This window comes from Oncorhynchus mykiss, chromosome 11 (genome assembly GCF_057628025.1).
Source record: "Oncorhynchus mykiss isolate SJ-2025 chromosome 11, ASM5762802v1, whole genome shotgun sequence".
NCBI classification, from domain to species: domain Eukaryota; kingdom Metazoa; phylum Chordata; class Actinopteri; order Salmoniformes; family Salmonidae; genus Oncorhynchus; species Oncorhynchus mykiss.
The window spans coordinates 38,053,386-38,067,642 of NC_143032.1; the positions used below are offsets into that span (position 1 = coordinate 38,053,386).

Genomic DNA, 14,257 nt, shown 5'->3' on the forward strand with positions numbered 1-14,257 from the left:
GAACGAGCATCTTTTCCCTCTTTCATGCTGTTTTCAAGGAGTGCAAAAAGTGTATAGAACAAACAAAGACTTTGTGGCATCGTGGGGGGAGTCAAGAGTAAAAGCACGAGAGAGAGCAACCAAGTACCACATAGTCCTTTTCCCATGGTGGAGTGGTTGACTGCTTTTTCTATTGTTTAGGTCTTGGGGACTTTTTGGTTCCCAGTTGCTCTTAGCTCTAGCATAATACACAAGTTCTACTAAAACAGAGGAAAATAAATAAATAAATAAGCTAATAAGCAGAGGGCTGGGTGAGTGGGGAACGCCGGAGGTTTCCATTGTGGCCCGCCTCTTTATTTGCCCCTTATCTACTGGGTAGCAAGCGCAAAAGAGGCCTTGTGTAAGCATTAAGATTACATCGTGTGGTTTTGTTACCCAGGAATGTAAGATGTACTCCACTCGTTGCTGTGCGAAACGACACATGGTCCCTCGCCAGTCCTCCAAAGCATCTTAAGTGGAGAGGTCTGGGAGACGGAGGCGCGCGACGAGGATAATCGCATTAGCTCCGCCGAAAGCCACCAATGGGCCGCGTTGTTGCACTGTTTGTCCTTGAAAACAAAATGTAAACCAAGCCTCTCACTCGTTCACTTTGCAGTCGCACCTCCCCACTCCCAAATAACTACACAGTGTTGATACCTAGGACAAAAAGCCCCAGTTTTGTTGAAATGATTCCTCTTGAATGTATCTGTCTGTGAGAGGTAGATGTTGACAGACTTCTTTGAAGGCTATTAGACATAAAACTTAGCTATTTCTCTACACTGAAGGCCTTTTTCACAAGACACTTATCTACAACTCATTGCCCCACAAACAGTTCGGATTTACAGTTGTGGTGTCGCCCACTCTGGCAGAACAAATCAAATCAAATCAACCTGGCCGGGGTATCCTGGAAGGACATTGACCTCATCCCGTCATTAGAGGATGCCTGTTTTTTTATTTTTAAATGCCTTCCTCACCATCTTAAATAAGCATGCCCCATTCAAGAAATGGGGCATGTAAACGACATAGAGTTTGAATAGCCTGACCATGTCACTGAACACAAAAGGGTGAGGAGGTCTATAACTGAACCAGTTGAATTGTGTGTGTGTGTGTGTGTGTGTGTGTGTGTGTGTGTGTGTGTGTGTGTGCGTGTGCGATGAGGCGTGACTAATTGCTACTAAATGTCACTTACTTCAGGGGGCGACCAGACTTAGTGCCATTTGGGAACAATGTTAAGGCTCAACCTTCTTGAATGGAACCCACTACCCAAATCCTCCATCCAGCAGAGAATCCCACTCCCCTTCCCCTTCCATAGGGCCAAGGGCAACCCCATATTCCCACCAGTGCAGTGTAGCACACAGTATGGCAACCTAAGTATGTGCTATTCACTCAATGACCATTGAGCTTGTGATTGTGAACGTCTCTCTAGTCTCTTCAATAAAGGCATTGAACCAGGGAACAACCTTCGACCATTTGGTCACACTTGAGGTTTGCTTACCGCTCTACCTTGCAGCAGTTTCTATTGGTCTGCATCCCAAATGGCACCATATGTATCCTGGTCAAAAGTAGTGTACTAAATAGGGAGTAGGGTGCCATTTGGGATGCATACTTGGTTTATATGTGCTCCTTTTATAGGGCCCTTTCCTTTAAATACCAACCTCTATCTCAAAAGCAAACACAAATCAAATAAAATTGTATTTGTCACATGTTTTGTCAACAACAGGTGTAGAGTAACAATGAAATGCTTATTTATGAGCCATTTCCAACAATGCAAAGATAAACATTTCAGAATAATAGAAAAATAATAACACAAGCAATAAATATGAAATGAGTAATGATAACTTGCCTTCATAAAGTAGTCATCCCTTGACTTATTTCACATTTTGTTGTGTTACAGCCTGAATTCAAAATGGAGTAAATAGATTTTTCTTCTCACCCATCTACACACAATACCCCATAATGAAAATATGTTTTTAGAAATCAGGAACATTCAACATTCAATGTCGTCTTGGTAAGCAACTCCAGTGCGGTGGGGGGCACACGGGGTGGTCAGTGGAGCCGAGGAATGAGCCAGAGACCGTCAGGGAGTCGAAAGGAGGAACTTGACGAAAGATTCCAGAGAGAGGTGTTGGCGATGAGAGTGCTGCAGAGCGGGCGTGCTGAGGAGCGTGACCCCAGTCCGGTGTCATCTGCATCAGTTTCACGCATCTGGCCTCCAGTGCGCCTCCCCAGTCCGGTATGTCCTGTGTCTCCTCCCCGCACTCGCCCTGAGGTGTGTGTCTCCGTTCCGGTACAACCGGTTGTGCCGGTTCTACGCACCAGGTCTCTAGTGCGCCGCCACAGCCCAGTACGTCCTGTGTCTCCTCCTCGCACTCTCCTGGAAGTGTGTGTCCCCAGTCCGGTAAGTCCTGTGCCTGCTCCTCGCACTCTCCCTCAAGTGCGCCTTCCCAGTCAGGTACGTCCTGTGCCTGCACCTCGCACTCTCCCTCAAGTGCACCTTCCCAGTCCGGTACGTCCTGTCCCTGCTCCTCGCACTCTCCCTCAAGTGCGCCTTCCCAGTCCGGTACGTCCTGTGCCTGCTCCTCGCACTCTCCCTCAAGTGCGCCTTCCCAGTCAGGTACGTCCTGTGCCTGCACCTCGCACTCTCCCTCAAGTGCACCTTCCCAGTCCGGTACGTCCTGTCCCTGCTCCTCGCACTCTCCCTCAAGTGCGCCTTCCCAGTCCGGTACGTCCTGTGCCTGCTCCTCGCACTCTCCCTCAAGTGCGCCTTCCCAGTCAGGTACGTCCTGTGCCTGCACCTCGCACTCTCCCTCAAGTGCACCTTCCCAGTCAGGTACGTCCTGTGCCTGCTCCTCGCATTCTCCCTCAAGTGCACCTTCCCAGTCAGGTACGTCCTGTGCCTGCACCCCACACTCGCCCTGAAGTGCGTGTCACCAGTCTGGTGCCACCTGTGCCGGCCCCACGCATCAGGCCTCCAGTGCGCCTCCCTAGTCCAGAGCCTTCTGTGAAGGTTCCCAGTCCGGAGCCTCCTGCGAGGGTTCCCAGTCCGGAGCCTCCTGCGAGGGTTCCCAGTCCGGAGCCTCCTGCGAGGGTTCCCAGTCCGGATCCTCCTACGAGGGTTCCCAGTCCGGATCCTCCTGCGAGGGTTCCCAGTCCGGTAAGTCCTGTGCCCGCTCCTCGCACTCTCCCTCAAGTGCGCCTTCCCAGTCAGGTACGTCCTGTGCCTGCACCTCGCACTCTACCTCAAGTGCACCTTCCCAGTCAGGTACGTCCCAACCCTCCTGCGAGGGTTCCCAGTCCGGAGCCTCCTGCGAGAGGGTTCCCAGTCCGGAGCCTCCTGCGAGGGTTCCCAGTCCGGAGCCTCCGGCGACGATCCCCGGTCCGGTTCCACCGGCGGCGATCCCCGGTCCGGTTCCTCCGGCGACGATCCACGGTCCGGGTCCTCTGGCAACGATCCACGGTTCGGAGCTTCCGGCGACGATCCCTGCACCAGAGCCGCCACCGACGCTGACGGATCCGCGAGTGGAGTGGGTCTACGTCCTGCACCGGAGCCGCCACCGAGGCTAGATGCCCACCCGGATCCTCCCCTATAGAGTCAGGTTTTAGCGGCCGGAGTCCGCACCTTTAAAAAATATATATATTTAACCTTTATTTAACCAGGTAGGCAAGTTGAGAACAAGTTCTCATTTACAATTGCGACCTGGCCAAGATAAAGCAAAGCAGTTCGACACGAACAACAACACAGAGTTACACATGGAGTAAAACAAACATACAGTCAATAATACAGTAGAAAATTAGTCTATATACAATGTGAGCAAATGAGGTGAGATAAAGGAGGTAAAGGCAAAAAAAGGCCATGGTGGTGAAGTAAATACAATATAGCAAGTAAAAATAATAAAAAAATAAAAATAAACACTGGAATGGTAGATTTGCAGTGGAAGAATGTGCAAAGTAGAGAGAGAAATAATGGGTGTGTAAAGGAGCAAAATAAATAAATAAATACAGTAGGGGGAGAGGTAGTTGTTTGGGCTGAATTATAGATGGGCTATGTACAGGTGCAGTAATCTGTGAGCTGCTCTGTCAAACGGATGGCACTGTGATAGACTGCATCCACTTTATTGAATAGGGTACTGGAGGCTATTTTGTAAATGACGTTGAGGATCGGTAGGATGGTCAGTTTTACAAGGGTATGTTTGGCAGCATGAGTGAAGGAGGCTTTGTTGCGAAATAGGAAGCCAATTCTAGATTTAAATTTGGATTGGAGATGTTTGATGTGAGTCTGGAAGGAGAGTTTACAGTCTAACCAGACACCTAGGTATTTGTAGTTGTCTGCATATTCTAAGACAGAACCGTCCAGAGTAGTGATGTTGGACGGGCGGGCAGGTGCAGGCAGCGATCGGTTGAAGAGCATGCATTTAGTTTTAGTAATTGGAGGCCACGGAAGGAGAAATTGTATGGCATTGAAGCTCGTCTGGAGGGTTGTTAACACAGTGTCCAAAGAAGGGCCAGAAGTATACAGAATGGTGTCGTCTGCGTAGAGGTGGATCAGAGACTCACCAGCAGCAAGAGTGACATCATTGATGTATACAGAGAAGAGAGTCGGTCCAAGAATTGAACCCTGTGGCACCCCCATAGAGACTGCCAGAGTCCCGGACAACAGGCCCTCCGATTTGACACACTGAACTCTATCAGAGAAATAGTTGGTGAACCAGGCGAGGCAATCATTTGAGAAACCAAGGCTATCGAGTATGCCAATGAGGATGTGGTGATTGACAGAGTCGAAAGCCTTGGCCAGGTCAATGAATACGGCTGCACAGTATTGTTTCTTATCGATGGCGGTTAAGATATCGTTTAGGACCTTGAGCGTGGCTGAGGTGCACCCATGACCAGCTCTGAAACCAGATTGCATAGCGGAGAAGGTATGGTGGGATTCGAAATGGTCGGTAATCTGTTTGTTGACTTGGCTTTCGAAGACCTTAGAAAGGCATGGTAGGATAGATATAGGTCTGTAGCAGTTTGGGTCAAGAGTGTCTCCCCCTTTGAAGAGGGGGATGACCGGAGCTGCTTTCCAATCTTTGGGAATCTCAGACGACACGAGAGGTTGAACAGGCTAGTAATAGGGGTTGCAACAATTTCGGGCAGATAATGTTTTAGAAAGAAAGGGTCCAGATTGTCTAGCCCGGCTGATTTGTAGGGGTCCAGATTTTGCAGCTCTTTCAGAACATCAGCTGACTGTATTTGGGAGAAGGAGAAATGGGGAAGGCTTGGGGGAGTTGCTATGGGGTGCTGTTGACCGGGGTAGGGGTAGCCAGGTGGAAAGCATGGCCAGCCGTAGAAAAATAATAGTAGCCAGGTGGAAAGCATGGCCAGCCGTAGAAAAATGCTTATTGATATTCTCAATTATAGTGGATTTATCGGTAGTGACAGTGTTTCCTATCCTCAGTGCAGTGGGCAGCTGGGAGGAGGTGTTCTTATTCTCCAAGGACTTTACAGTGTCCCAGAACCTTTTTGAGTTTGTGTTGCAGGAAGCAAATTTCTGCTTGAAAAAGCTAGCCTTGGCTTTTCTAACTGCCTGTGTGTATTGGTTTCTAGCTTCCCTGAAAAGTCGCATATCACGGGGGCTGTTTGATGCTAATGCAGAACGCCATAGGATGTTTTTGTGTTGGTTAAGGGCAGTCAGGTCTGGAGAGAACCAGGGGCTATACCTGTTCCTGGTTCTACATTTCTTGAATGGGGCATGCTTATTTAAGATGGTGAGGAAGGCATTTAGAAAAAAAAACAGGCATCCTCTACTGACGGGATGAGGTCAATGTCCTTCCAGGATACCCCGGCCAGGTCGATTAGAAAAGCCTGCTCGTTGAAGTGTTTCAGGGAGCGTATGACAGTGATGAGTGGAGGTCGTTTGACCGCTGACCCATTACGGATGCAGGCAATGAGGCAGTGATCGCTGAGATCTTGGTTGAAAACAGCAGAGGTGTATTTAGAGGGCAAGTTGGTTAGGATGATATCCATGAGGGTGCCCGTGTTTACGGCTTTGGGGTGGTACCTGGTAGGTTCATTGATAATTTGTGTGAGATTGAGGGCATCAAGCTTAGATTGTAGGATGGCTGGGGTGTTAAGCATGTTCCAGTTTAGGTCGCCTGCCTAGCAGCACGAGCTCTGAAGATAGATGGGGGGCAATCAGTTCACATATGGTGTCCTTTGGGGGAGGGGGGGGGGGGTACTGTCATGCCCGGACTTTAGAGAGCCTTTTATTCTCTAATTTGTTTAGGTCGGGTGTGACCAGGGTGTGTACTAGTTTTTGTATTTCTATGTTGGCCTGGTATGGTTCCCAATCAGAGGCAGCTGTCTATCCTTGTCTCTGATTGGGGATCATATTTAGGCAGCCTTTTCCCACTGGGTCTTTGTGGGATCTTGTTTTTGTGTTGATGCCTGTCAGCTCTACAGAACGTCACGTATCGTTTAGTCTTTATTGTTTTGTTGTTCGGTTCTCCTTAAAATAAAAGATGCCGAACCAATTCCACGATTCCGGCGGCTCTGGCAGCTCAGGACAGACGGGCGACTCTGGCAGCTCAGGACAGACAGGCGACTCTGGCAGCTCAGGACAGACGGGCGACTCTGGCAGCTCAGGACAGACGGGCGACTCTGGCAGCTCAGGACAGACGGGCGACTCTGGCAGCTCAGGACAGACGGGCGACTCTGGCAGCTCAGGACAGACGGGCGACTCTGGCAGCTCAGGACAGACGGGCGACTCTGGCAGCTCAGGACAGACGGGAGACTCTGGCAGCTCAGGACAGACGGGAGACTCTGGCAGCGCTGGGCAGGAGGAAGGCTCTGGCAGCGCTGGACAGGCGGGAGCACCTGTAGGGAAGAGATGGAGAGACAGCCTCGTGCGGGGGTCTGCCACCAGAGGGCTGGTGCGTGGAGGTGGCACCGGATAGACCGGACCGTGAAGGCGCACTGGAGCTCTGGAGCAACCTTACCTGGTTGAATGCTCCCCTTAGTCAGGCCAGTGCGGTGAGGTGGAATAGCCCGCACTGGGCTGTGCTGGCGAACCGGGGACACCATGAGTAAGGCTGGTGCCATGTACCCCGGCCAGAGGAGACGCACTGGAGACAAGATGCGCTGAGCCTGCTTCATGGCACCTGGCTTGATGGCTATGCCTGCGCACCGGGGACACCGTGTGCCTCACGGCATAACACGGTGCCTGCCCGGTCCCTCTCTCTCCACGATAAGCACAGGGAGTTGGCTCAGGTCTCCTACCTGACTTGTGCCCCCCCCAGAAATGTTTGGGGCTGCCTCTCGGGCTTCCAACCGCGCTGCCGTGCTGCCTCCTCATACTACCGCCTCTCGGCTTTTGCTGCCTCCAGCTCTGCCTTGGGGCGGTGATATTCTCCAGCCTGTGCCCAAGGTCCCTTGCCGTCCAAAATCTCCTCCCATGTCCAGGAGTCTTGAGATCGCTGCTGCTGCCCGTTACCACGCTGCTTGGTCCTTTGGTGGTGGGTGATTCTGTAACGTTCGTCGTCTTCCTCTCATGAGGAGTAAGAAAGGTCGGACCAATTTTTAGCGTGGTAAGTGTTCATCCTTTTAATAACCTGAACTGAACACTAAATACAAAGTAATAAAAGTGAACAAACGAAACAGCTCCGTCAGGTGCAACACACACTAAACAGAAAATAAATATGGTTCTCAATCAGGGACAACGATAGACAGCTGCCTCTGATTGAGAACCATACCAGGCCAAACACAGAAATAGCAAATCATAGAAAAGCTAACATAGACAACCCACCCAACTCACGCCCTGACCATACTAAAACAAAGACATAACAAAATAACTAAGGTCAGAACGTGACAGAGTTGATGTGCAGGGGTATGAGGTAATTGATGTAGATATGTACATATAACTAGGAATAAAGTGACTAGGAAACAGGATAGATAATAAACAGTAACAGCAGCATATGTGATGAGTCAAAAAATGTTAGGGGAAGAAGGGTCAATGCAGGTAGTCCAAGTAGCTATTTAGTTAAGTATTTAGCAGTCTTATGGCTAGGGGATAGAAGCTGCGCAGGGTCCTGTTGGTTCTAGACCTGGTGCATCGGTACCGCTTGCCATGCAGTAACAGACAGAATGGTCTATGACTTGGGTGGCTGGAGTCTTTGACAATGTTTAGCCTTCCTCTGACCACGCCTGGTATAGAGGTCCTGGATGGCAGGAAGCTTGGCCCCAGTCATGTAGCTTGGCCCCAGTGATGTACTGGGCCGTGCGCACTACCCTCTTCAGCACCTTCCAGTCAGATGCCAAGCAGTTGCCATACCAAGCGGGGATGCAGCCTGTCAAGATGCTCTCAATGGTGCAGCTGAATAACTTTTTGAGGACCTGAGGGCTCATGCCAAATCTTTTCAGCCTCCCGAGGGGGAAGAGGCATTGTCGTGCCTACTTCATGACTTTGTTGGTTTGTTTGGACCATGGGGGCCAATATAGAGCATTCTGTTTTATTGCTAGATTCAGCTAATCTTGCAGAGAGGTTATGGTTATACTCCCCTCCTCCTCCTCCTTTCCCCTCGGCAAATCTCCTCACTCTTACCAGATATTTTCCTCCGTTGATGGAATGATATGGCGCGCTACCTTTTTTCCTCTTTCATATTCCTTTTTATCCTCTATATCCACCTCTTTTCTTTCCCAATTTTCCCCCTTATCTTTCACCCTCCTCTCTCCATTCATCCCTCCTACCCTCTCTCTATTTATCCCACTTTTCCTCACAACCTCTCTCATTCCTCAATCTCCTCTCCCCCTCTACCTCCCCCCCCCCCCCCCCCCCCCCCGCCTCTTTGTGCTGTAGTGTGTTTGTGCACTGTTGATAAGCGCCAGATAAAGGTTCTCAGTGGTCACTGATGTAATGATGATGAATGCTGCAGCGCTGCCAGAACTCCCCCCCAATGAAATGAACACAAATTCAGTATCCCCTCAGCAAGGGGTGGGGGTCGCCAAGTCTAAGAAGACGCTTAGAGTTTATAGAGAGATCTCCCCCGGTGTGTGTGTTTGTGCGTGCTTGCGTGCGTTCTAGATGAAATGGTGCAATTGGAAGTACACCTTCAGTATTTTTATCTGTAATATTATTTTTGTTTATATAAGTTTCCATACTGTGTTTAGTGTGTAACGACAGCAATAGATGGACTATTTCGATACCTTCGATAATGGTCTCCTTTACCAGTTGCAGAAAGAAAATAATTTTTCAAAGGCAACGTTTTTTTTAGCTTGTTGTTTAACCCGGTGTAAAAACCCTCCCACTGCTTTAAAAAAAATCCACAGCCCTATTCCTACTACGAGAGATGAAGGAGAGTCTGAGTGGCAAAGTGGCGAAAGAGATTTTTACTTTTCAATTCACAATACATCCTTGCTTTACCTTTTATGGTGGCTGGCAATGCAACATTCTTAGTCCGCAGGTCAAATTGACCGTAAATATCACAGTAGCCACTAGTACTTAGTCTCTTCCTCATCACAGAACTCTCTGAAACAAATCATTTGATTGGGCAAACTTATCAAGCACAAACTATTTAACAATCCTAGCAACTTTTCTTCTAAAACCTATTACAATATTGAATAATGCAACCAAACCATATTAGACTCTTGAATAATAAAACAATCCACAAGCATGTGCAGAATATTAAAGGGCTTAGTTTCTCATCCGTATCCATACACATTAACCTTTCTGATCTCCCCATCCCGGATCCGGGTTCGTGAATACAGACTCAAGCTCATTACCATAACGCAACGTTAACTATTCATGAAAATCGCAAATGAAATGAAATAAATATGCTAGCTCTCAAGCTTAGCCTTTTGTTAACAACACTGTCATCTCAGATTTTCAAAATATGCTTCTCAACCATTGCAAAACAAGCATTTGTGTAACAGTATTGATGGCTAACGTAGCATTTAGCATTAGCATTCAGCTGGCAACATTTACACAAAAAAACAGAAAAGCATTCAAAAAAATCATTTACCTTTGAAGAACTTCAGATGTTTTCAATGAGGAGACTCTCAGATAGCAAATGTTCAGTTTTTCCTGAAAGATTATTTGTTTAGGACAAATCGCTCCGTTTTCTGCGTCACGTTTAGCTATGAAAAAACCCCTGTATCCAGGATTGTGTAAATCTATCAGCAAGCTCATTAGCATAACACAACGTTAACTATTTATGAAAATCGCAAATGAAATGAAATAAATATGCCATCTCTCAAGCTTAGCCTTTTGTAAACAACACTGTCATCTCAGATTTTCAAAATATGCTTCTCAACCATAGGAAAACAATCATTTGTGTAAAAGTAGCTAGCTAGAGTTAGCATTTCGCGTTAGCATTTAGCGTTAGCATTAGCGTTAGCATCCAGCACGCAACATTAACAAAAACATAAAAGCCTTCAAATAAAATCATTTACCTTTGAAGAACTTCTGATGTTTTCAATGAGGATACTCTCAGTTAGATAGCAGATGCTCAGTTTTTCCAAAAAGATTCCTTGTGTATTAGAAATAGCTCCGTTTTATACATCACATTTGGCTACCAAAAAAAATCCATAAATTCAGTCCTCAAAACGCAAACTTTTTTCCAAATTAACTCCATAATATCGACTGAAAACATGGCAAACGTTGTTTAGAATCAATCCTCAAGGTGTTTTTCACATATCTCTTCATTGATACATCGTTCTTGGACACATGCTTTCTCTCCTGAATCCCAGGAGAAAATGACCGCACCTGAAGATTACGCACAAATTTAGACAAAGGACACCGGGCGGACCTCTGGAAAATGTAGTCTCTTATGGCCAATCTTCCAATGATATGCCTACAAATACGTCACAATGCTGCTAAGACCTTGGGCGAACGACAGAAAGTGTAGGCTCATTCCTTGCGCAATCACAGCCATATAAGGAGAGAATGGAAAACAGAGCTTCAGAAATTCTGCTAATTCCTGGGTGATGCATCATCTTGGTTTCGCCTGTAGAATGAGTTCTGGGGCACTTACAGACAAAATCTTTGCAGATTCTGAAACTTCAGAGTGTTTTCTTTCCAAAACTGTCAAGAATATGCATAGTCGAGCATCTTTTCGTGACAAAATATCGCGCTTAAAACGGGAACGTTTTTTATCCAAAAATGAAATAGCGCCCCTAGAGCTCTAAGAGGTTAAATTAGCTGAGAATACACAGCTAACTCCTAGCTTACTAAAATTAACAACATGCTTCATGATCAAGTAACGTTAGCATATCAATAAAGAATGTTTACCCCCACCATAAGATTCTAAAAGTACAGTAACGTTATCATACAGTGTCATTCATATTATAATTTAGGCTACTCAGCTAGGTAAAGTTAGCTAGCAAGTCCCCCATACCCATTTTGGTCCTCCTGTCCTTCAACGGAAGAAAACCGTTACAGAACAGTTGATGTTGAGATGTGTCTGTTACTTGAACTGTGTGAAGCATTTATTTGGACAAAAAATTCTCAGGCTAGTAACTCTAATAAACTTATCCTCTGCAGCAGAGGTAACTCTTGAGTCTTCCTTTCCTGTGGCGGTCCTTATGAGAGCCAATTTCATCATAGCGCCTGCGACTGCACTTTAAGAAACAGGATTGACTGACCTTCATGTTTTAAAGTAATGTTGGACAGTTGTTTCTCTTTGCTTATTTGAGCTGTTATTGCCATAATATGGACTTGTTCTTTTACCAAATAGGGCTATCATCTGAATACCACTCCTACCTTAACACAACTGATTGTCTCAAATGCATTAATTCCACAAATGAACTTTTAACAAGCCACACCTGTTAATTGACTACCTCATGAAGCTGGTTGAGAGAATACCAAGCGTGTGCAAAGCTGGCATCAAGGCAAAGGGTGGCTACTTTGAATAATCTCTGATATAATATATATTTTGATTTCTTAAACACTTTTGGTTCCCACATGATTCCATATGTGTTATTTCATAGTTTTGATGTCGTCACTATTATTCTACACTGGAGAAAATAGTCAAAATAAAGGAAAACCTTTGAATGAGTAGGTGTGTCCAAACTTTTGACTGGTACTGTATGTTTTATTTGACACGCCTGTGTGATGTCTGGTATAAATTAATACAAATGTTTTCACCCTGGACATTTACTTTAGACCCTCATACGACCTTCATACGAATCATCTGCTTCAAGTGTTATCTATGTGTTTAACTTATCACAGATGTTAGTAAAAGTTACTGACAAACATACTATGAAAAAGTTATTGTTTTGTAATCTAACAAAATTTAAATGAGTTTATACATCCCCAAAATGTGGCCTTTGAAAGCCTTGGTAGTTGCATCCATCCTCAGGGAATTGTCTGCATATACAGTTGAAGTCAGAAGTTTACATACACATTAGCCAAATCCTGACATTTAATCCTAGTAAACATTCCCTGTTTTAGGTCAGTTAGGATTACCATTTTATTTGAAGAATGTGAAATGTCAGAATAATAGTAAAGAGTGATTTATTTCAGCTTTTATTTCTGTCATCACATTCCCAGTGGGTCAGAAGTTTACATGCATTCAATTAGTATTTGGTAGCGTTGCCTTTTAATGGTTGAACTTGGGTCAAACCTTTTGGGTAGCCTTCCACAAGCTTCCCACAATAAGTTGTGTGAATTTTGGCCCATTCCTCCTGACAGAGTTGGTGTAACTGAGTCAAGGTTTTAGGCCTCCTTGCTCACACAATTTGTGAGTTCTACCCACAACTTTTCTATAGGATTGAGGTCAGGGCTTTGTGATGGCCACCCCAACCTTGACTTTGTCCTTAAGTCATTTTGCCACAACTTTGGAAATATGCTTGGGGTCATTGTCCATTTGGAAGCCCCATTTGCGACCAAGCTTTAACTTCCTGACTGATGTTTTGAGATGTTGCTTCAATATATCCACATAATTTTCCTCCCTCATGATGCCATCTATTTTGTGAAGTGCAACAGTTCCTCCTGCAGCAAAGCACCCCCACACCATGATGCTGCCACCCCCGTGCTTCACGGTTGTGATGTTTTTCTTCGGCTTGCAAGACTCCCCTTTTTCCTCCAAATATAAGATGATCGTTATGTTCTATTTCAGTTCTATTTTTGTTTCATCAGACCAGAGGACATTTCTCCAAAAAGTATGATCTTTGTCCCCATGTGCAGTTGCAAACTGTAGTCTGCCTTTTTATGGCGGTTTTGGAGCAGTGGCTTCTTCCTTGCTGAGTGTCCTTTCAGGTTATGTCGACACAGGACTCGTTTTACTGTGGATATAGATACTTTTGTACCTGTTTCCTCCAGCATCTTCACAAGGTCCTTTGCTGTTGTTCTGTGATTGATTTGCACTTTTCACACCAAAGTACGTTCATCTCTAGGAGACAGAACGTGTCTCCTTCCTGAGCGGTATGATGGCTGCGTGGTCCCATGGTGTTTATACTTGCGTACTATTGTTTGTACAGATGAACGTGGTACCTTCAGGCGTTTGGAAATTGCTCCCAAGGATGAACCAGATTTGTGGAGGTCTACTATTTTTTTTCTGAGGTCTTGGCTGATTTCTTTAGATTTTCCCATGATGGAGGGCAAGGAGGGACTGAGTTTGATGGTAGGCCTTGAAATACATCCACAGGTACACCTCCAATTGACTCAAATTATGTCAATTAGTCTATCAGAAGCTTCTAAAGCCATGACATCATTTTCTGGAATTTTCCAAGCTGTTTAAAGGCATATTCAACCTAGTGTATGTAAACTTCTGACCCACTGGAATTGTGATACAGTGAATTATAAGTGAAATAAACAATTGTTGGAAAAATTACTTGTGTCATGCACAAAGTACAGTGGGGCAAAAAAGTATTTAGTCAGCCACCAATTGTGCAAGTTCTCCTACTTAAAAAGACGAGAGAGGCCTGTAATTTTCATCATAGGTACACTTCAACTATGACAGACAAAATGAGAAAAAAAAATCCAGAAAATCACATTGTAGTATTTGTAATGAATTTATTTGCAATTGATGGTGGAAAATAAGTATTTGGTCACCTACAAACAAGCAAGATTTCTGGCTCTCACAGACCTGTAACTTCTTCTTTAAGAGGCTCCTCTGTCCTCCACTCGTTACCTGTATTAATGGCACCTGTTTGAACTTGAGTTGAGTTTGAGTTTATTTTTTATTTTTACAGGGACAGTGCACATTAATCAACGTTTCAGTAAAAGTGCCGGTTTTAGCCAGCCGGCTAATTTTCAACCGCA

General features: G+C 45.8%; 1 protein-coding gene and 1 long non-coding RNA gene across 7 annotated transcripts in view; one reads left to right on the forward strand and one right to left on the reverse strand.

Moving 5' to 3' along the window:
- Positions 1-11,163, reverse strand: part of LOC149979575 (uncharacterized) — a 35,006-nt gene extending 23,843 nt beyond the window's left edge. For all 3 annotated transcript variants that reach the window (XR_016484470.1, XR_016484468.1, XR_016484469.1), the window contains exons 1-2: positions 10,447-11,163; positions 10,017-10,078 (exon numbers count right to left, since the gene is read on the reverse strand). This is a non-coding gene — a long non-coding RNA (uncharacterized LOC149979575). The remainder of the gene's footprint in view (positions 1-10,016; positions 10,079-10,446) is intronic.
- Positions 1-14,257, forward strand: part of LOC110535015 (transcription activator GLI3) — a 175,569-nt gene that overhangs the window by 18,063 nt on the left and 143,249 nt on the right. The window lies entirely within an intron of this gene.